The sequence below is a fragment of the Watersipora subatra genome, chromosome 6, assembly GCF_963576615.1.
Source record: "Watersipora subatra chromosome 6, tzWatSuba1.1, whole genome shotgun sequence".
Lineage (NCBI taxonomy): Eukaryota > Metazoa > Bryozoa > Gymnolaemata > Cheilostomatida > Watersiporidae > Watersipora > Watersipora subatra.
The window spans coordinates 21,262,364-21,283,695 of NC_088713.1; the positions used below are offsets into that span (position 1 = coordinate 21,262,364).

The following is a 21,332-nucleotide window of genomic DNA, read 5'->3' on the forward strand; positions in this document are numbered from 1 at the left end:
TCAACAAATTTAACCATTTTTCTATGAAGCCGTTCAAGTATAATAACGATACAAAACACATAAAAACCTATTTAAATATGTTACCAAGTCTTGGAAATTTGCAGACAATATCCTAAAACTAACCCATCTGATCGGATTATACCTAAATAGACAGATTATATTGGCCTAAAATTGCCATTAAAACTTGACAAGCCTTTTTTAACCAAAATTAAGACCGGCCAACGAAATGCCGATAAGGCCGTGCGACAGAAAGTAGAACCATTAGGTCGTGACCACAACTCTTGAGGGATGGTGTTCACCCAACGAGAGATATAACTAGAGATTGGGCCAGAGAAATAAGGAGAGTGAACATAATTAATATGGAAAGATTAAGGAGGAGGTTCATCTAAATAGAGGTGTACATATGTATACATAAAATAAATAAAATAAAAAATGAAAACAAAGTTACTGCTGGTTGTTGGTATTTATGTTGTAGAAAGGGTGTGAGGGCACCCCAGAAGGAGGCTTAAAGGGGAGGTTTAGAATAGCGTGAGAACTGCATTGACCCTAACGGAAGGTCACGAAGTACTGGCGAAGCTAGTCGACAACTGACGGAGATATCGGAACGGCCTTCTTGTCTAAGACGGTGAGCTTGCTGGATGTGCTTGGGAAGCTGATACAATACTTCAACTATTTAAGGTATAGCGTAATGTTAAGCATTTACTACAAAAAGTAATTGCTTCTTTTTTGCCGATTTCGAAGTAGCTAACATTTTTGACACTTATAATGAGTACTTTGGTATTCCAACGGATGTTCAAAGCAGTGAAAGCAAAGGAGATGACGATGATATTTTTTAACGATTCTTATAAGATGATTACAATATTTAACTATAAGAATAATTATTCGATTTTATAAGATTATTATAAGGTTTAACTATAAGAATATTCCTTCGAATTTACAAGATCAAAGTACATGTATATAGTGAACGATGTTGGTCAATATGTTACTGTTATTGCTTTTTAATAGATTTTGTTGGTGATACTACGGCTGTGCCCAACATCGCGGTATGGCCAAGCCCTTTTTAATATCTGCAAAATTAGGTTATAGGCCTACACTTTCTTATAGAGATACATCTATTTCTATGACAACCAACTAAAATCTGTTTAGATTCTTAAATTCAGCATAACTTTTTGCATATAAATACAAAAATCTAGATAAATATCACAAATTCTTGATATTGGTTGCTATGACGTTTTGAAATGTAAACACAATTGTGCATTAGTTTTCGTTTCTCAAACTTTAACACAAGTTTTCTCAAAACTATGTTTTCGCACTAATGGTAAACATGCATTCAGGATATTGACCATAAAATATGCTGTAAATAAGCTGGAATCATATTTTTTTGCAAAATAACTAAGAAACTTCTCTTTCTGCTAGTGTAAATAACTCGAAATCTCACACACCCGACTTAACCATGGTTTCTGTGATCATGACCCATTTCTTCACTTTGGTTACAGATTGCTGTCAAAACCATTCTGCATTTAACACGACCAACTTTCAAACAGGGATCGCTAAACATATTATAAAAATGTTTACTTTTCCATATCCATTTCCATAAACATAAATATTTCTCTAATTTTATGGAAATGAATATGGAAATTTTATTTTAGAAATATGGAAATGTTATGGAAATGGAAATAATATGGAAATTAATTATGGAAATGGTATGGAAATGGAAATAATATGGAAATGAATTATGGAAATGGTATGGAAATGGAAATAATATGGAAATGAATTATGGAAATGTTATGGAAATGGAAATTATATGGGAATCAATAATGGAAATACTATGGAAACCAATTATGGAAATAAAAATATATGGAAATGAATTATGAAAATGTTATGAAAATGGAAATAATATGGAAATGAATTATGAAAATGGAAATAATATGGAGATGAAATAGGGAAATGTTATGGAAATGGAAATAATATGGAAATGAATTATTGAAATGTTATGGAAATGGAAATAATATGGAAATGAATTATGGAAATGTTATGGAAATGGAATTAATATGGAAATGAATTATGGAAATGGTATGGAAATGAAAATAATATGGAAATAAATTATGGAAATGTTATGGAAATAATATAGAAATGAATTATGGAAATGTTATGGAAATGGAAATAATATGGAAATGAATTATGGAAATGTTATGGAAATGGAAATTGTGACATACATGTAATCCTAGCCTGCATTGGCAAACTGTTGTTTTTGCGGAGTTGTCCCCCTATCGAGCGGGCGAGCAACACAACAGCTTGTCACAAGACGTACTGCACCTGATGCATCAGCTGCACTTATTGAGAGTTGTTCTCTTCCGTCTATTCGGCTTGGTTGCGATGTTATGTCGGTCGCTCCATTGATAATCATAACAAATTGGCGCAAAAATTTATGTAGAAAAAATAAGATTACAACGTTTAACCAGCGACCAGTCTCGGCGGTAAACTTTAGTAGAACTTGAGAACTAATCGCAACAACAGCGACTAAACATGTCGTTATTTGTGTGCTCAGTCAGTTTTATTTCTATTTTTGTATCAGTCAGTTTTATTTGTTCTTATGGATTTTATTTTCAATTTATTTTATTGTTAAGTTCTACTAAAGTTTACAACAGAGACTGGTCTTTGGAGAAACGTTGTTATCTTATTTTTTTCTACATAAACTCTTGCGCGAAATCCGTTATGATTACCAATGGAGCGAACGCCATAACATCGCAGCCAAGCCGCATAGACAGAAGAGAGCAACTCTCTTTCAGTGCAGCTGATGCATCAGGTGCAGCACGTCTTGTGACAAGCTGTTGGGTTGCTCGTCCACTCGATGGGGGGACAACTCCGCAAAAACAACAGTTTGTCAAGACAGGCTAACGTAATCCCTGCTTTCAAACTGTGCATATTACACAGCAGCTCGCCATTTTACTTCTAATGTTGCATTTCTCCTATTGCAGGGGAGAGATATAAACATTTAATATTTTCCTTTCTTATTGCTGTTTGTTGTACATAATAATACCCAGTACATTACAGCTACCATTGCAGCTACCATTGCAGTTATCCTATTGCACTCCAGTGCCATTTGATTGCTAATATTGCATTTCTCAACCAACAGTATCCTTTTTGTTTCCAATATTACCTTGGTCGTGGGCTGTATGACAGGGGAATTTCTAGTATGTATGTACATCATAGTTTTTATGATATAAATTCATTCTGAAGGTACATGGTGCAGGCTCGTGTACATTGAAGAAAAATTCATACGAAACAAGAGTCAATGGATTATTTTGAATACCATATTCTTGTTCAATGACCTTGAATTAGTGGAGATAAATGATATACAGCCCCCATGGCTGTATATTGGGGGACTGTATATATTTGTGGAGATAGACTAAATATTGCCAAGATCCTTTTGGATATTGCCCTATGTAATTAGATGCCAGCTCTACTAATGACGTTTGAAGGAGGTTTGAAGCTAGGCTTGTTATCGCAACAATAAGCTCCAATATGTGCTCTCCCAAATGTTTTTGTTCGCCTGTTGACCAAACTAACATCGATCGCTACTAGTCTTGGCACGGAGCCAATTTACAGTGAGTCAAGTTACATTGCCCAGGTCGCTGATGTATTAATAAGCATTACGGGTCTGAAGGCCACGTATAGCCGCGTAATCAAGGCTTTGATTCGAAACGAGCAGGTTTGGCTACGTAGAGCCTGTGATTGGCTGCAATATTTTATAATCACGATCTCGAATCAGTTTTATTTATTTCAAACGCATGCCTAGATGTGCTTCCGAACGTTGGTGACAGGAGGCTTTCACACAAACAACTACGTATTTATACGTGGAAAAAGATTACCAGAAACACATACTAGCAGTAATTCATTGGTGTAAGTTTGTATTGTTTATAAAACATTTTCTAATAACTTCTCAGTAATTAAATATATTAATATTTCCTAAAAGTTCAAGTCACTGCAAAAAGTTGAATATTTTTGGAAGTGATTATTTTTACCGTTGTTGTGTGGCGGTTTTTAAACAAATTATAGTAATACGAATAGATGCAAAAACGATATTGTTATTGCAAATAGCTGATCCTCGTTACACTACTAACTTTCTGACAGTACCTTATTAACGGTACTGGAAATTCCAGATAGGATGTCACGACCTTCGCACGGCTGGGGCCGATTCTCACTACTAAAACGTTTTTAATGCGGTGCCACTTGTAGTAGCGTAGATAAGGGGTGTTTGTATACTGCGTGTCGGCTATGTCAGTGTCGTATAGGGAGAGTTACGCCACCAACGGAGCCTATACAAACGCATCGAAAGTTCCAAACAAACATCGGCCACGCCTACTTTTATATAGAGTTACAATGGACTGCACTTACCTGTCTTTGTTTATCAGTTAATAAAACTACTTTGGGTAACCTTAGAGCACTATCAAGTATACCACAAGAAAGCTCAGGTTTTGCTCTAACTCACATAGCAGTTGTAAAAGTGACAACTCCATATTTACAGGTTTTCTGCTACTTCATAGTAAATACCTCCTATTATCTGCACTAGAATGTCTTAGCTAAATTGTGTTTACTTGCAATTTCACAACTTTGGGCGACCAAACAAACAATTAAATGTATTCACAATGATAATTATATTTATAATACCATCACTTGCCAATTTTTTTGTTCATAAAACTTATAAACAGGCTTGTTTTATGCAAATTAATAGACAACCACAAATTTATTACGGACAATGATTTCAACTAAACGTGCAAGAAGTATGAGGTACAACATAAAAATTGAACAACTTTCCATAATAAAAACTGAATACTAAAAGAGCATATTATACTACATAGAAAATCTTTCATAGTAATGTTACAATAAAAATTATTAACTTCAAATAAACAAGTCAAAGAAGCTAAGCTGTACTAGTACTATAGTAAGGTACGCCAACAAAGTATTTTGTGTGCAATAGCGGACTTACACATGTTTATAACATATATAAATATAATACTAGTCCACAAGAATGAGTACAGTAAAAATGGAGAAAGCATCAAATTTCAACAACACTTAATGATGAATATTCTGAGCTAGTGTTCGCATGGCCATGCTTCTGCTACCAAACTGCACTGATTGTGAGGCGGAGGTATGTTTTTTACATAAAATATGAAGTCTAACATTCACAAACTTTCTCACTAGCTTCTGCAATATAGGATGACAAGTGGGCAGCTCACATGGCATATCAATATTCTCCATGCATTTAGAAGCTATCAAAGTACCAATATGGTTGTTCTTAAGATGAGGTTCAAAGCTTCTCACGACAGACTCCCACTTTTTGAACAGAGCAAATGTGTCACCGGAAACTTCACACAAAGCACCCTCTTTAAAGTTTTTAAATTGCAGAAAACCAGACCTACAGTGCGGAACACCAGATGTGTTAGATAGGCTGGTGCAACAACCTTCACATACTTGCTTCAGCTTTAGCAAACTCTGTAGACAATAGCCAGCAAGATAGTATAATGACTCTTCTTCTGCTGCGCTGATTTCCTCACGTGAAGCCAGAGGTACATCTATGAGCAAAGGCTCGGCAGTTGGTACTTCTATGGTAGATGGCAATAAATCTCCGAAGTACTCTCGCTCATCTTCTACATAGTTAGAAGCTTTGGTCGGTTTGAGATACTGTGCCACAGTGATCAGTTTTAAAGCATATTTAAATTCTCTAGCTGTAGGCACAGGACTCCTACATCTTACCGAGCTGAAAAGGTTCTCGATACAGTCTTGTGTCAACCTGGAGGTGAGTAAGAACTCCATGTTGTCAAGCATGTCATCACAAATGTTGAGTATGGATCGTGTAGATAGGTGAATACCAGCCTGGACTGGCTTCCATGCATACTTGAATCCTATCCGCATTGACTGAACTATTTGTATGAAATCATCAAGAAATGAACGAGCATCTGCATAAGCGTCAAGTTTGTGTTTAGATAAAGCCATTACCGAATGTCGAGAGGACATCAAATCAAACCAATGATCGACTGTGTCAATAAACCAAGCCGTTGTCAAATACTCCTCAGATCTACCTTCCTTACTAACGAGGTATCTCAGAGCAGCACTAACAGACTTACTAAAGAGATGCATGGCATTCGCCACATTCATCTTGCTGAAGTGTCCTGTAGACGAGATAGTTTTATCAGACAGATTGGGTGCTAATTTTAAGTCTTTACCAGACTGGAATTCAAGAAGATCCAAAACATGGGCGAGTTTAATGCAGTTAAAATGAAGATTATGTTTTCTACAAATATCGTCAGCTATTGTAAAAACTTTATGAGTGGCAAACGCATTTCTTAAATTTTTAATAACGTGAGGAACGTCAGCTAAGAAATGAAGTACATTATCACCAGACACAGGATGTGGAATACAGCTCACTAGTGAATCCCTTTTGCTTTCTATACCAAACGTCTTCCACATCGCTTGGTTGCTTGACCCCATGTCTGAAGTAACAGCGACAACTTTCAGACCAATACCGCTTGCATGTGTTATGACATCAATAATAAGAGAAGCTAGACTGTCCCCGGAAATAGATTTACCAGTGAGATGGAATGCGACAACTTGTTTCCATCTTTCAGTAATTCCTGCAAAGATACAGCCAACACTCGGATTCGAAGTACATGTAATATTAGTGGTAAAACTGCAGACACAAAGAGGAAAGTAATAAGTGAAATAAACAAGAAATTAACGTCACCAACCTCCAAGCATAACCACTAAACCATGACTAGCAAGGCCACTATGGCCAGGTAACGTCACTTCTCCTATTACGGAGCTGTTGCTAGCATCATACTCAAGGGCTTCAGTAATCTCCATCTCATCCAACACAAGGCAACACTGTCGACCCCTCTCATCCATACTCGCAGCCTAAATCAAAGAAACTTGTAAATGCAGTATAATCCGCAAAGACATCAGAATATAAAAAGAGCGATTAACAAAACAAATGAGAAGCATAAAATTGAATATAAACATAAGATAACTCTTAATTACACAAGCTCACCTTTTCCTTCATGTATTGAAAAACAGTCGTGAGAACTCCTGGCTCAAAGCAGATAGTTTGAAGTCGTCTTTGCAGTGTCCTAACAGACGGAAGAGGCATTCCTGAATCCAGAAGATGGTTGTAACCTGTGGACACACAAGTAAACCGCAACTTCAGCCCTTTCTTTATTGTATCGAGTTGCCACTGCTGACCCTTACAAGTAATCGACTACGCAAGTTGGTATTAAAATAATCAATAGCAACATTATAGATCTGCATGTTATCAAAGTGAAATCGATCACAATTCTCAACAAGCATATACATGTACATGCATATACATGTTAGGGTTTCAGAGAACTTAAATTTCCTCAAAATTACTCGTATAAAACTGTTCTATAACACTATGAGTCTGAACTGCTCTTACCTCAATGCATAATAGCGTAAATCAGCTTATATTTTTAAAAATAATCTATATCAAATGATAGTTTTCGATATATTTCACTAATAACATACTTTCTTAAGCTTCTTCCGTAACATTCGCTCTATGCTCTCGATTTCGGATGTGATCAAAGTTGTAGGCTTACTTGTCGCTAGTTCTGATTCCAAGACATTCGGTGAATCAATTTCTAAAAATTCAAATATACCATATTAAAATAATGACAATTATAGTCACTTTTAAGATTCAGCAAATGGGGAGCACTGTTACTCTCTGGACAGCGCATAAACTTGCAAATCAATATGAATAGAATGTGAGAAACGTTTGGCCGAGTGAATTGAAATTGTGCAGCAAGCAATTTATTATCATTGGCGATGAGGGATTGAATTCATTAGTAAATGCGTGAATGTTAGACAGATATTTAAATCATACATAAAACTTATGCCTGAGCCCCTAAGTTCTACTGGCCACAACAACTGATAAGATAATTGCTGTACCGCTAATAGGAAAAATGTTATAGAAGTGAGTGTCAGTTAGGAAAGTTAGAGTGTGTAAGAAAGCTACATATATAATGAATACAATTGTTAATCACACAGCAATTTTGTTCCCATACCTCTTTGTAGTCACCTGTTAAAAGATACATTTAAATTAATAACTGAAACTGATTGTAATATAAAATTACTTTTGCAAAAATCTGTTGCACAGTTTGATATATCATAAGCAATAAATGAGAAATTGAATTGTATAGAAATTAATGACAAAAATTTTCTCACCCATATTTTGGCTTGTTCTGGGGAATGCAGAAGAGCTGCGGCTTGTGATTATAGTATTTTTTAAAGCTGTTTTTCTTTCAGAGACAGGTGGTGGCCTGTGAGCAAACAGAGTAGGAATGGCATCACTTGTCAGTCGACGTTTTTCCGTTTTAGTCAGTGTAAAACACTTTTCTTCAAAATGTCTCTATAAGTAAACAAAAAAGAGGAGAGGTAAGCAAGGGAAACAGTAATATGAATACTACTATTACTATTAGGCCTACTAATAGGGCTACTACTATTACTATTCAACTTATTCTTAGATGCCTATACAACTTTTTCCAATACTTTTAACCAGTTATCTCTTAATGAATGCAACATACTATATGCAATTTTCATCAACTTCAATAATAACACAAATGCAAAGCAATACAACAGATAAGAAAACTTTGGTAATAATAATAAAACATGACAAAAACAATAGTGGTACTATACAAACAACTAAACTTATAAATAGCATTTATTATAATTTTAAAATGTATTCTAACAACTAGCAGCAATAATTACAATGACAATACCAATATGGTTTAAAAACCGATATACATGTACGTATATACGTATAACAAGATAATTCTAAACAATATTTTGACTAACCTCACAAAGTTTAGAAGAAGCAGTTGGCTGCAAAAGTTTTGGATTCCTTTTGCTACTTCCAGAATCCAACCTGTAATTTTCACATTGACACTGTTTAAATAAATAAAATAATAAAAAATGACTCCGTTCACATAGGCCTGACACGGCTATGAATAAGTCTACAACTACCCTTAGCTTTCCTACTAATCAGTTCAATATTAAACTTATAGTAATATCTAAATCTATACAATTGCAAACACTAAAAACAACTTGAATCTTACCTGCCCACTTTAACAATCCATGCATTCCTTCTTTCAGGATCTTTTGGGAATTGAAAAACCTGTAGACCTAACTCCGATCTGCCTGAGCATCCCACAGCCCAACAATTAACCATTGTGATGAAGATATTTAAATCACAATTAAATTTAAAATTATAAAAAATAAAGGGGAAATGTGTTGACGCAAATATCGAAATAACTCCACGCTGTGTGATGAACTGAACTTTGACTTTAGCCTGGTGTAAATCTAACGAACTATAGATAAGGTGCTCGTGTTATACATGAAAAAAATCAGAAAATTCTGACGATCTTTGTGGTATATAAAAAGGCTAAGAAAATGGTGATTTCGACTGTGTTTAAGTCGTATTTATGATTCGATACCTTAATTTTCAACAGAACTTTATATAGCAAAGCGAGTTTGTTTGGAACTATCGAAAATGAGGTAACTCCAGTTGGCGTAACTCTCCCTATACGACACTGGGCTATGTATTCCATTGGCGGCCACAAATGCGGGAACTCTCAGATTCAGGGCTATTGACTCTGGCGCGAAGCCAAGTTACGGAACGTAAAAGCTTACCTCTGTACCGTCTGCTGAAACTTGAATATTTATGTTATCACTACCGGTCTGGCTGACATTAGTCACATTTCAATGGACGGAGATGTTTATTTACTTTTTCTGTTTGATGTTACGCAACGCAACTAACAGTATAAGGTTTGTTTTTGAAAATTGATAAATAGGTTCAGCTCTTCTATAATGCTCGCACTACCAGAGTTTTTAGATTTTTTCAGTTATGTTTTATTTTACAAATTATTATCAACGAAAAGAGCAATGGAAACCGTTCCCCTTTTATATTCTGCAATTGATTTTACTAACACAGCTAGCTACAACAATGATATACAGCCCCCATGGGGGGCTGTATATCATTGGCTACAATGACTAACCAGGTGGAGTTATTTTGTGTTAGAGCAGCACTAGGAAATGATCAAGGACTCGTCAGTTTAGAACAGGGGTGTGCAAGATATTTCTTTTGAGGGCCACTTTTCAATATTTGAATAACACCTAGGGCCAGCAACCCAAAATAATGTAATATAATAGAAAATTGCATGTCGAGTTGAGGAGACTGAGAAAATATTATAATATAAATAAGTACATTTCTTGCAAACTATAAATACAAATTTTTATTCGAATGAATCTGTAATATTGGACCAAGAAATTGAGACAAACAAATAAAGTGCATATTAGATAATTAGTGTGAAACTTGGTATTTTACGTTTTTACACAACTTTTCAATGTCCGCTTTTACTGATGTAGTAGCAACTCGAAGTTGACTGGTCAGGTGTTCATCGGCGAGTTAACTTCGGTACCTATCACTTTAGTGAACTTCATTTTTGAAAAAAACTGTTCGCAACAACACGTACTGCCAAAAAGAGATAACATGTTTCTAGCATGCAGCTCTAGATTTGGATACTTTCCAAATACATATTTCTCATAAAAAGTTACTAAATCATTATTAGTATATGCTCTCCTTAAATCAGCATCTGATTGTAATTCTATCATCTCCATTTGATAGCGGTTGGGACTGTCTTCAGGTACCATGTCAAAGGGCTGAGAAAATAGTTTGAACTTAGGTTCACATTTCCTAAAATCAGCAAACCTCGTTGAAAATTCGGAATGCAACTTGTCAAGTTGTTCAGTATATTTGGAGCAATCTATTCCTGACAGTTCTGCTTTTCTGACTGCTTAACAAGGAAAATGAGTAAATTGTGTTTTACTCAGTTGATTCCGAAACAGTTGAAGCTTCTTTTTAAAGGAACATATGTGTTCAAACATCTTGTTTACCAACTGAAATTTGCCTTGTAGTTTAACATTTAAATCTGAAAGATGTTGTGTGATGTCAGTTAGAAAGGCAAGGTCATTTAACGAGTAATCATCAGTTCAACAAGCAACATCCTGCTGCTTATTAACCATGAAAGTCATAATCTCCTTTCTCAGATTCTAAAATCTTTTTAGTGTACTAGCTCGACTCAACCAACGCACTGCATAGAAGTTCACAACATCTGGGTAATCTGAATCGAGTTCTTCTAAAATTGCCTTGAATTGGCGATGATTGAGTCCTCGAGGAGAATGTAGTTCACACATTTAACCAAACTTTTCATCACATTAGTAAAATTAAGAATTTTTGTTTATAAGTTTTTCTGATGTATAATACAGTGATTCACCACAACCTCTGGCGAACATATGGCATCTAAGAATTTCTTAGTAAATCTATTAATTTTCCCTGTCATCGAAGGTGCCCCATCAGTTGTTAGGCCAGCGAGCCTAGAAGGGTCCAGTTCAAACTTGTCCATCAGCTTCACTACTTGGTCGCAAATGTCTTGTCCAGTGGTTGTTGAAGACATACTGGCCATGTCTAAAAATTCTTCAATTATTTCAAAATTATCTGTGATGCCTCGTATGAAAACAACCAATTTGGCAGTGTCACTAACATCTGTGCTTTCATCAAGAACCAAGCTATATGATGTGCATCTCTTTATTCGTTCTTTCAAAGTCTCTTCAATGTTATCCGAAAGCTGGTTAATCCTGCGTGCCACAGTAAAACGAGGCAAACTGGTTTGCTGCAATAACTGTTTTTTTTCAGGACAGGCGAAATCAGTGAATATACCCAAGCAACTTTTTATGAATTCTCCATCACTAAACGGCATCCCTTTTTCTGCAAGTAACTCACAGACTGAAGCTAAGCTTGGTTACAAGCTCAGAGTCTTTCTTAAGGCTGGGCGGTTTTGGGCACCAACAGTATACCGAGACCGCACCTGTTCAAACCGATACCGTACCGCACACCGACATTGAGAGAACAACTCCCAAAAACATACGGTTCGGTTTACACAGCGAATACCGCATGAATTTTTCAGAGTTGTGCTCCACCTACCATTGCTACGCAGCAATCGCCAGATTAGTCGGAGGAGGGCAACTCCAGCTCTACTTGACTGGCGTACAGGGTCCCGTGTGCTAAGCAAACCCTTGCGGGAGGGATGGCATTTGGATTGCACAATCCACCTGTTGGTTCATTCCACCAAACTCTAAACTTAGATATTGTGTATCCTTTATTTTAGACGAGCGTGTAGAAAGTGAGCATAGAATACAGAATCAGACACACATAAAATCATGTGCCATGTTTGTTGAGAATAAACCCAGCTCTTCAGCAATGGATGACAATTTATTTTATTTATATATGTAAGCAATATATCCGTGGAGGTTAGCAGAGCAATACCAGCAATACGTTAACACCTTAACCTGGACAACATCTGGCCTGTATATATGATGGTCGGTGGTATATGGGAATTACTTATGCTTATTACTCATGACTATTGGTAGCTAGGAAAGTGAGCATCGAAACATTATCTGTTTTCAGCGATGTCCTATGCTTGTTCACGATAAAGCCCGCTTTTGAGAAGAGGCGCTCCGAGCTGCAACTTGTCGCCTGCTCTGCCAAATAAGACCTCGCCATAAGATGTAGCTTAGGCAACGTTTCACCATAACGTGCCCACCACTCGCAGGGGTCATCATCAAAAGAAGACAAAGCGTGTTTTTGTGCTGTTTTCCACTGCTTCAACGCCAATTGCTCCGGTGTACATTTGTTAGTTGCAGAATCGCTGGGCTCCAAGGATGCCATCAGAGAACCGAGTCTTGACTTTTTCGCAGATATTGCATTGTCATCCCCAGGTGCTGTAGTAGCTGCTGCTAAAAAAATGTCGACTAATTGTATTATACTAAATAGATCGAGGGCTAGCCATCAACAGACTCATTAGTAACTACCAGTAAATTTTTTTAGCAATACTGCAGTTTGAAACACTTAAAACTATGAGTATCTCATCTCGTGTATTGTAAATTGGTCAATTGCGATCATAAAACATAAGAGAGACAGTCGTCGAAAATAGCGTGTGACAAAACTGACAATGATCTGTAAATTTAAATTCCGTAAATGACTTCTCAAGTTGAAATTTTACGTGCCCACCACTCGCAGGGGTCATCATCAAAAGACAAAGCGTGTTTTTGTGCCAAGGTCTTATAAGTTTTCCACTGCTTCAACGCCAATTGCTCCGGTGTACATTTGTTAGTTGCAGAATCGCTGGGCTCCAAGGATGCCATCAGAGAACCGAGTCTTGACTTTTTCGCAGATATTGCATTGTCATCCCCAGGTGCTGTAGTAGCTGCTGCTAAAAAAATGTCGACTAATTGTATTATACTAAATAGATCGAGGGCTAGCCATCAACAGACTCATTAGTAACTACCAGTAAATTTTTTTAGCAATACTGCAGTTTGAAACACTTAAAACTATGAGTATCTCATCTCGTGTATTGTAAATTGGTCAATTGCGATCATAAAACATAAGAGAGACAGTCGTCGAAAATAGCGTGTGACAAAACTGACAATGATCTGTAAATTTAAATTCCGTAAATGACTTCTCAATTTGAAATTTTACCAGCGAGTCGCTGACAAAACTATAGAAATCAATGGAAATGAAAAATGATACATAGCTATATAGCAATATCAATCCCCATTTTAGAGAGCACATAAAAGCTTACCCTTTTTTTCTATAATTGACAACTGTGCCAGCAGACTTTCCGTGTAATTGGTCTCCACACCTAATGATGAGCCTAATGTCTCCAGTTGTAATACGAATCGGGGATCAAGCGCTGTGGCCTTTGACAGAATTTCCATATATGCTCCATTTCTGTTATTCACCAGCCTGTAAGCATTACTAGTAATTGGTTATTGGTTGAAAGATTGCAAGGATAAGGCCAAAAAGTGATTTTGTTCATACTTTGTCAAATGTCTTCGCACTCGGTGAGGCCATGATAATACGATGCGATAGGCAAGCAAAACCAATGTTTGAAGAAAATATCAACTAGAGGATATAGTTTCTCCAATTACTGAATGAATTAAATGTTTTTAAAATTAATAGCCAAGTTCAAAGATTTAGCTGTTGAGAGTGACACGTGACTGAAATGAGACTGAGAGTGCTTAAAATTTGCCAATAATTCTGAAGCCTTTTCATCACTTAATAGCAAGGCGAAGACGGCATTCAGTGAATTTTTGTCACTCAATTCTCGCTTGAGTAGTAACTTTCGACTGCCTTTTCTAGAGCGTATGTGACTTGAAAAAAGCAGCTAAAGGTTAACAAAACAGCAAAAAATAGATGACAAAACAAATGCTATATAATAATAATTTAATGCTCCAAATCCTCAGCGATAGAAAAGGGATAGCTCAGAGGTAGTGATAGCTCGGTGGTAGGGATAGAGAATGGAAACATAAGCACATGCCAGGAAATAACTATTTAGCCTCATGCTTGCCTACTTGTCATTGAAGTAGTCCCACACTGTATTTCTGTATTCACGTCCTTCGATGTTTGTCATATTGCTATACTGTAATGACTTGATAAGGCGAACCATGGGCAGCACTGAGCTCACCGTTACCATCTTATCACCACTTAGCTGGTCTGTCATATCATTAAACGCACCGAATGCTTCTACCACTAGGGCAATTAACTTGTCTTCATCAACGGTGGTGACCAGTGTTGCATCTTCTTGAACAACGACACGTTTTAACTCGACGAGGTTGTTGTGAATAGCTCGGTACATTACGTATGTACTGTTCCACCTGGTAGGACATGGTCCATGTAACACCAGTATCTTCTTTCCGCTTTTCTGTTGCTCTTGCTCGAGGTTTTTCTTTCTCCGATGACTTTGGTGAAAGAAAGCAACCACACGTTTCAGTTTCTTCGTAGTATTGAGGATTTCTGGTTTTTCCATCGCTTTCTTGACAGCATTGTGCAGAAGATGGCCAAAGCATGGGAGTCGACGCATGTTACCTACTTCACCCATACGTATCATGTTGCTAGCGCCGTCCGTTGTGATACACTGCATGTGGTTTTTCGTCAAGTTCCAATCTTCAAGCAACTCCGCTATAACCGCTGCCAAATTGACACCGGTGTGTGCATCCGGCAAATATTTGGTCTCCAACACACGACTTTCCAGTTTCATATCAACTGTGAGAAAATGTATGGTTAAGGATATGTACGGATCTAACGTGGCCGATGACCATAAATCAGTAGTAAAACTAAACATTGGAATCACTGAACTTTTGTTTTCATTCAACAAATGCTGTATTTCACTTCTCATTTTCAAAAACAAGTTGGGAATGTGCTGTTCACAAGCGGTGCGCCTAGATGGCGGACGATAACGAGGGTCAAACACCTTCAACATTGCTATGAATTTTGGCTGCTCAATCATAGATAGTGGCCTACCACTAGATGTAATGTAATCAAGTATGGCTTTTGTTCTAATTTTGTCCTCATGACTGTCCTTTTGGTAGGGTACATTCCGCAGCAGCGATTGTTTTATCGATGGTTGGAAAGCCAAAGATTTTTGCTTTGGTGTGGGCAGAGTTTTACTGCGTGATTGCTGTAACTTCATCGAAGCTGTTTCTCTATATTTCTTTGCATGTTTTCTTTGGATATGTGACCATAGATTGCTTGTGTTACCACGTTTAATTTGAAAACTCGCAACACAAAATTTACAATTCGCAGTCTTTATGGTTACATTCAGCCCTATATCCTGTTTTTCTATCACACTCGACGTATCGAAACATTGCCAAACATCGGATTTCGATGATGATGATGTCGGTGTTAACACTTCCAAATCAGCATCTTCGATAGATTTCAATGATGATGTCGGTGATAGAAATCCCAAATCAGCATCCTCGGTGTCTTCACCTATTAATGATAACAAAAATCAAGTAGAGTACGAACTACAAACTAAACAGAAACATAAAATATAGAGCAGTCCGCAAACGTGAGGAGCGTGAACAGCGAAGAATAAAATTTTGCAAGCAACAATGTCTATATCAGTAATTGTCATTCTAAAAGCTTTGAACAATGTCTATATCATAAAATTTTGTTCTTAAGCGCTTCAAATGAATAATGCACATTGTTAAAATGATAGATTTTATTTAAGCAATTTAAGTTCGGGCAGGCGGTTAGTTAAGTGCAAGCTAGAAACAAAACTCCTAGTGATAAGGAATTAATTATTACAATTAAAAAGATAATGCAACTGACAAAGTGTATGGTTTGGAATTTATCATTGACAGTCATAACAAACATGAAAATTAACAGCTAGTCACTGTGATCAAAAGATAGCCCAGTGATCAACAGTCACGAAATCTTATCCTAGTTGCGTTAACTTCTTATGCAAAACTCATGGGCAACAGTGTGAGGGGGGGAGCTATCGCTGGCTCCGTTCCTGGCAATAAAAAATAAAAAAGAAACAGTTTATTATGTACATACCTGCTGTAGTATGTGATAAAGATGTACTTGGAGTTTGACTTCCAGTACCAACCTCATCAACACTTCCCTCGTCACTGTCCACTTCAACTACTTCTCTCTTTGACACTGAAAGCAGCCCATATGTTATGTAGTTATCTATGCATACGAGTCCAATCATGTACATGTACGCAGTGATGATAGGCTTAGCTAGTGGTACTAGTAGTAGTGGTTGTGATACTAGTAGTGGTACTGGTAGTAGTAGTAAAGTAGTATTGTTGTTGTCAGGCATTCTGGATTTAGATAGAGTTCTCCACAATACTTTTGCAAAATAAGAAAGAAGTATGATACTACACCGACTGGCCAAGCTAACGCTACCATAGATGGTACTTATAATGTACATTACAAGAAAGAATGAGCATTAATTATAATTTATTTAGCTTTGGTGTGAATTTTTTCAATGATTGGACATTGACACCAGACTACTATCTAGAAGTAATAACTGCTTGCGTTCGTCGAAGCTGTAGTACACAGTAGTATTTGTAATGTAAGCCTAGTTTGATGTTAGAGATTGGGACTCCCACCTCATGAACATCATGAACATAATGAACATAGCCATCTTCAGCTCTTGCAACTTGAGTCATTCATTTTATGAAGGGTGAAACACTTTATCACAGGTTGACTTTGAGTCTCGAATAAATAATATTCCAATTAATTCTGCTGCCTAGCTAGCATTTACTTTCCATTTGGATTTATAAAAAAAATAGTACGGCCACTAAAACTGCAATAACTGGCAAGTCAATATTCAAGGCTGTCCATCCGATTAGCATATTGAATCCAAAATAAAAAAATTGAAAAATGATGATCCCCACCCATGCATACGATAGATTAAGACATTGGAATAAAAAATCAAATGCCTCCCAGCCATACTAATGTACCCAGTTCAGACAAAAATCTAAAGTGTGACCACTCATGGCCTAACATCGAGTACAATAATAAACAATGAAATGCATTTACCTTCTATGATACTCTCGCTGTTCATTCTAGCGCGGTGACGACTCTTCTTTCCGCAAAGGATAGCCCCCTGCGATGAAACATCATCTCCATCCACCAATCAATCTGCTCTATTTTGGCGCAACTTTTACCATCTGACAACGGTTGCTCGGTCTACTTGAGTGCGTACCGACACAGCATGAATTTTCACAAAAGTATTCGGTATCCTCGGTGCGTGAACCACCGAACTGCACCGCGCGGTTCCATTGTGACGTTTTAACCGCTTGGTTTTAAAAGCAAGTACCGCAAAAAAACGGTAATACCGACAAACCGCCCAGCTTTAGTCTTTCTTATATGAAGTAAACACCCCTTGTTGCTTCTTAATTGCCGCGGTCATCTGTTCCAGCTTGTCTAATCTAGCTTGGCCTAACAAGGTATCATATTGTATTGATGTGTATTGCTGAATGTATTGATGTGTAATGTCGTTTGATGTTGTATTCCTTTAATACAGCGATTGTAGCTTGGCAGATTGCACATATAACACCTTTGTTGTGCTCAACAACAAAATATTTGCTACTCCAATCTTTATTGAAAACTCTTCCTTCAATGTCAACTTTTCTTTTGTTAGTAGCAGACATGTTTAGCTACAAAAAACAAATTTCCTTGACTGTTATATTACCATCGCAAAAAAAGCTTCAATGAGTACAATCAGCTGACACAGAACTGGGTAAAGTCGATAATTTTCCTTTAAATTTGGGATATAAGTTAAAGAAAATATTTTTAAAATATCTTGTAAAAAACATTGGAGGAAAAATCTAGCCCAGAATGTTCGACTTACCCAAAAAAAATTTTCATTTTGGTTAGCACTTACCAGTAATAATCTTTCCCAATCTTATTTTATTAATAAAGAGTGTACTGTCCTTGCGGGGTTAAAGAACTAAGTCCAACTGATTCAGGTTTATATTGTTTATTTGGAACCCAAACCGTGAAAACTAAAATAAAAGCATAACATAATGACATAAAACATTTTGACATGTGTTTATATAAGCTTATATAAGTAGGCAATTTGCACAATTCTAAGCAATATAAAATCAATAAAATATATAAGTTCTATAATATGCAAATGCTACAACAATTACATGAATGATTGCTAATAATATAAATCGCATACCTCTTTTGCCTTCTTCCCAGGTAAGGCAGTAAAAAGACTTGATCACTTGTATGTCAAGCTATGACTGTTGATAAAGCGTAAATATTAAAAAACTACATGCTGCCAACTAAGTCATTTTATACAATGCTGAGTAGCTTGGTTTAAAATGGCTTAGTACAAATCAGCAGAGTTTATATATTGTTGGCTATAACATAAACAAAAATACAATTTATTGCAAAATGGCAATGCAAGAGCTATGCATCTTTCTAGCTTGGCTAAAAATACACAAAAAAGGATTAAAATGGTCAATTTGATTCATAGGCAGCATCAGTGCAATCTATAAGCATAGGTGATATAAACAAGCATCACTAACTAAGCTATTATATTGTCGTTAATGCGATGATGATCTCATGGCTATTCCGTAGGCGCTAGGTGAATGAGAGTTTGTTTACTACTCTAAAACACCAGCACCGTAACGCAGGGGCCACATTATCTTAGCCTGTGGGCTGGATTGTGGCCCGTGGGCCGCCTGTTGCACACCCTTGGTTTAGAACATCGTATGTTCATTGTATGATGTTCGCATAACTACTGATATGAATAAGCTAAATACAATGCAATATATAAGGAAGTTTTCTAACCGAAAGTTTTTTTTAACTTGCCTGATTGCTGCATTTTAAATGTCAGTTTATGTGACAAAATACTATTCAAAAATGTAATCCTTATCAATTTGCTAGATTTTTTGCATCAGAAGTCACTCATATCTGTATTTAAAACAGTATTTTTACATTACAGTGCGATAATTTAAGATATTGTTATGCATGGTTGTTTATTACGACTTATCATTGGTAGACCACCAATAGCATTAACATAGTAAGTTCACCCGCCATGAGGCCCATGAGGAGTTTTAGAGGGGAATATTTTGTAAGAAATATATGCGGGAATATATTTTCTCTGCTAAGAATTAAATGGTCAATCTTGTGTTTTTGCTCCCTTGCAAATCTGCACAATCAAATTTTATAGCTCAATGTTCTTACGTGTACAAACTCTACTGTTAAACCTCGGAATTGAATGCCATCTCTATCACTGCCATCTGAATCACCGTAGAATAATTAATTTGGGTAAAGACAGCTTAGCCTTGTGGTTAGGTGAGCGTGATTGCATACCTGCAATTGCAATTATCGCTAGTTCAATTCCTAAATTCAACAAAATCAATAATCTGTAGAATTAACCCTTTGAACCCTAATGGTGGTTTTCGGCATTGCGTATTGTGTTTCAGAATCCCTAACGGCCAGATTCCGCAATCACTTGGCATTGTTTACAAAAGTTGTTTCTAAATATCAGCGTAAACCAATCAAATTAATTCTTGCACAGGATGTTTGACGAGAAATTTCACTTCCATTTGTAGCAGTTTTCAAATATCTTTATTTTTGTCCTTCGTTTTAATAACAAATTTTATTAGAACGATATCGCGAAAAACTCGATACGACTGGTTTGTTGGTAGGTCATAAATGATTGTGATGCAAATAAATAATTTTATGATACTAACTGTAATTTTCCAATACATTTTGAGTCATGAAATATTTTATGACTCAAAAACAGGTTCAAAAACAGTACTTCACCTATATTCCTATATTCATCATCATATGATGACGAACATGTGCTCAATGAATATGATACTACTGTAAATATTTTTTACAAGTTTTTTAAAATCGTACGAACTTTTGTAGTTTCAGCCCAAATAATGGTGAAGTACGTTTTTTCTGTTTGAGGACATTTGCTATGGGTTGCCCGACCTTTTTACTAGTGTTTTACAAAATATCACGGTATTATGAGGGCATTTATTTATATTTAATAAAAGTTTAAAAACTTCGAATCGTTGGATAGATTGCCTAGGGTTACTAAGACGTATTGACAAAAACTGAATAATGACAAGTTTCCAGAGATTCGAGCAATCGGGCTAAGCAGGTTTGTGTCGACGTATTTGTGTGAGAAGCTAATCTCGGTTATGAACTTAAATAAGAGCCACGTGAGGACACGACTCTCGGACTCTCACTTGTAAGACATCTTGTGCATCAATGCTACTGCCATTGAGCCAGACCTGACCTTAGTGATGCACTCCAGATCTCAGTTTCACCCATCCACTAATGCGGACAAGTCATTTTTCATTGACCTAAATTTAAATACGCTTTTTTCAAGTTTTCATTCCAGAAAAATAAACATTTAAAAATCCAATCAACATTTATGGTTACTGTCATATTTTAAATGAGCCCTGCACTTGTTGATATGACTATTGTTCATTTTTCTGTAACTGTGTTTAAAAATTCTATAAATATTACACTTGGTGAGATGGTGGCCATAGTGAGATATTTTTTTGTTTCAAATGTAATTTGTACCTAAGAGTACAATTACTTCTATTGAACTGTTACAAAAAGTTAGTGTTAAAAAAAGTGAAGTTAGGTGAATATTAAATTTCAATTATGTTAATGCAATTTTGATATGTATGTTTCAAATGAACCAAAACACATGCTTAAAATAGCTGAAATATGGAAATGGTATGGAAATGGAAATAATATGGAAATGAATTATGGAAATGTAATGGAAATGATATGGAAATAAAATAGGGAACTGTTATGGAAATAATATGGAAATGGAAATAATATGGAAATAAAATAGGGAAATGTTATGGAAATAATATGGAAATGAATTATGGAAATAGAAATAATAAGGAAATGAAATAGGGAAATGTTA

General features: G+C 36.2%; 1 long non-coding RNA gene across 2 annotated transcripts; it reads right to left on the reverse strand.

The window, feature by feature from the left end:
• Positions 1-7,553: 7,553 nt before the first annotated feature.
• LOC137398880 (uncharacterized) lies at positions 7,554-9,243 on the reverse strand. 2 transcript variants are annotated; one of them, XR_010979035.1, is made up of 4 exons: positions 9,126-9,243; positions 8,866-8,935; positions 8,222-8,419; positions 7,554-7,652 (listed from the first exon to the last, which is right to left on the reverse strand). It is a non-coding gene; the product is annotated as an uncharacterized lncRNA (long non-coding RNA). The 2 variants fall into 2 exon arrangements; XR_010979034.1 differs by having other exon boundaries at positions 8,866-8,955; positions 9,126-9,235.
• Between the last annotated feature and the right edge of the window lie 12,089 nt (positions 9,244-21,332).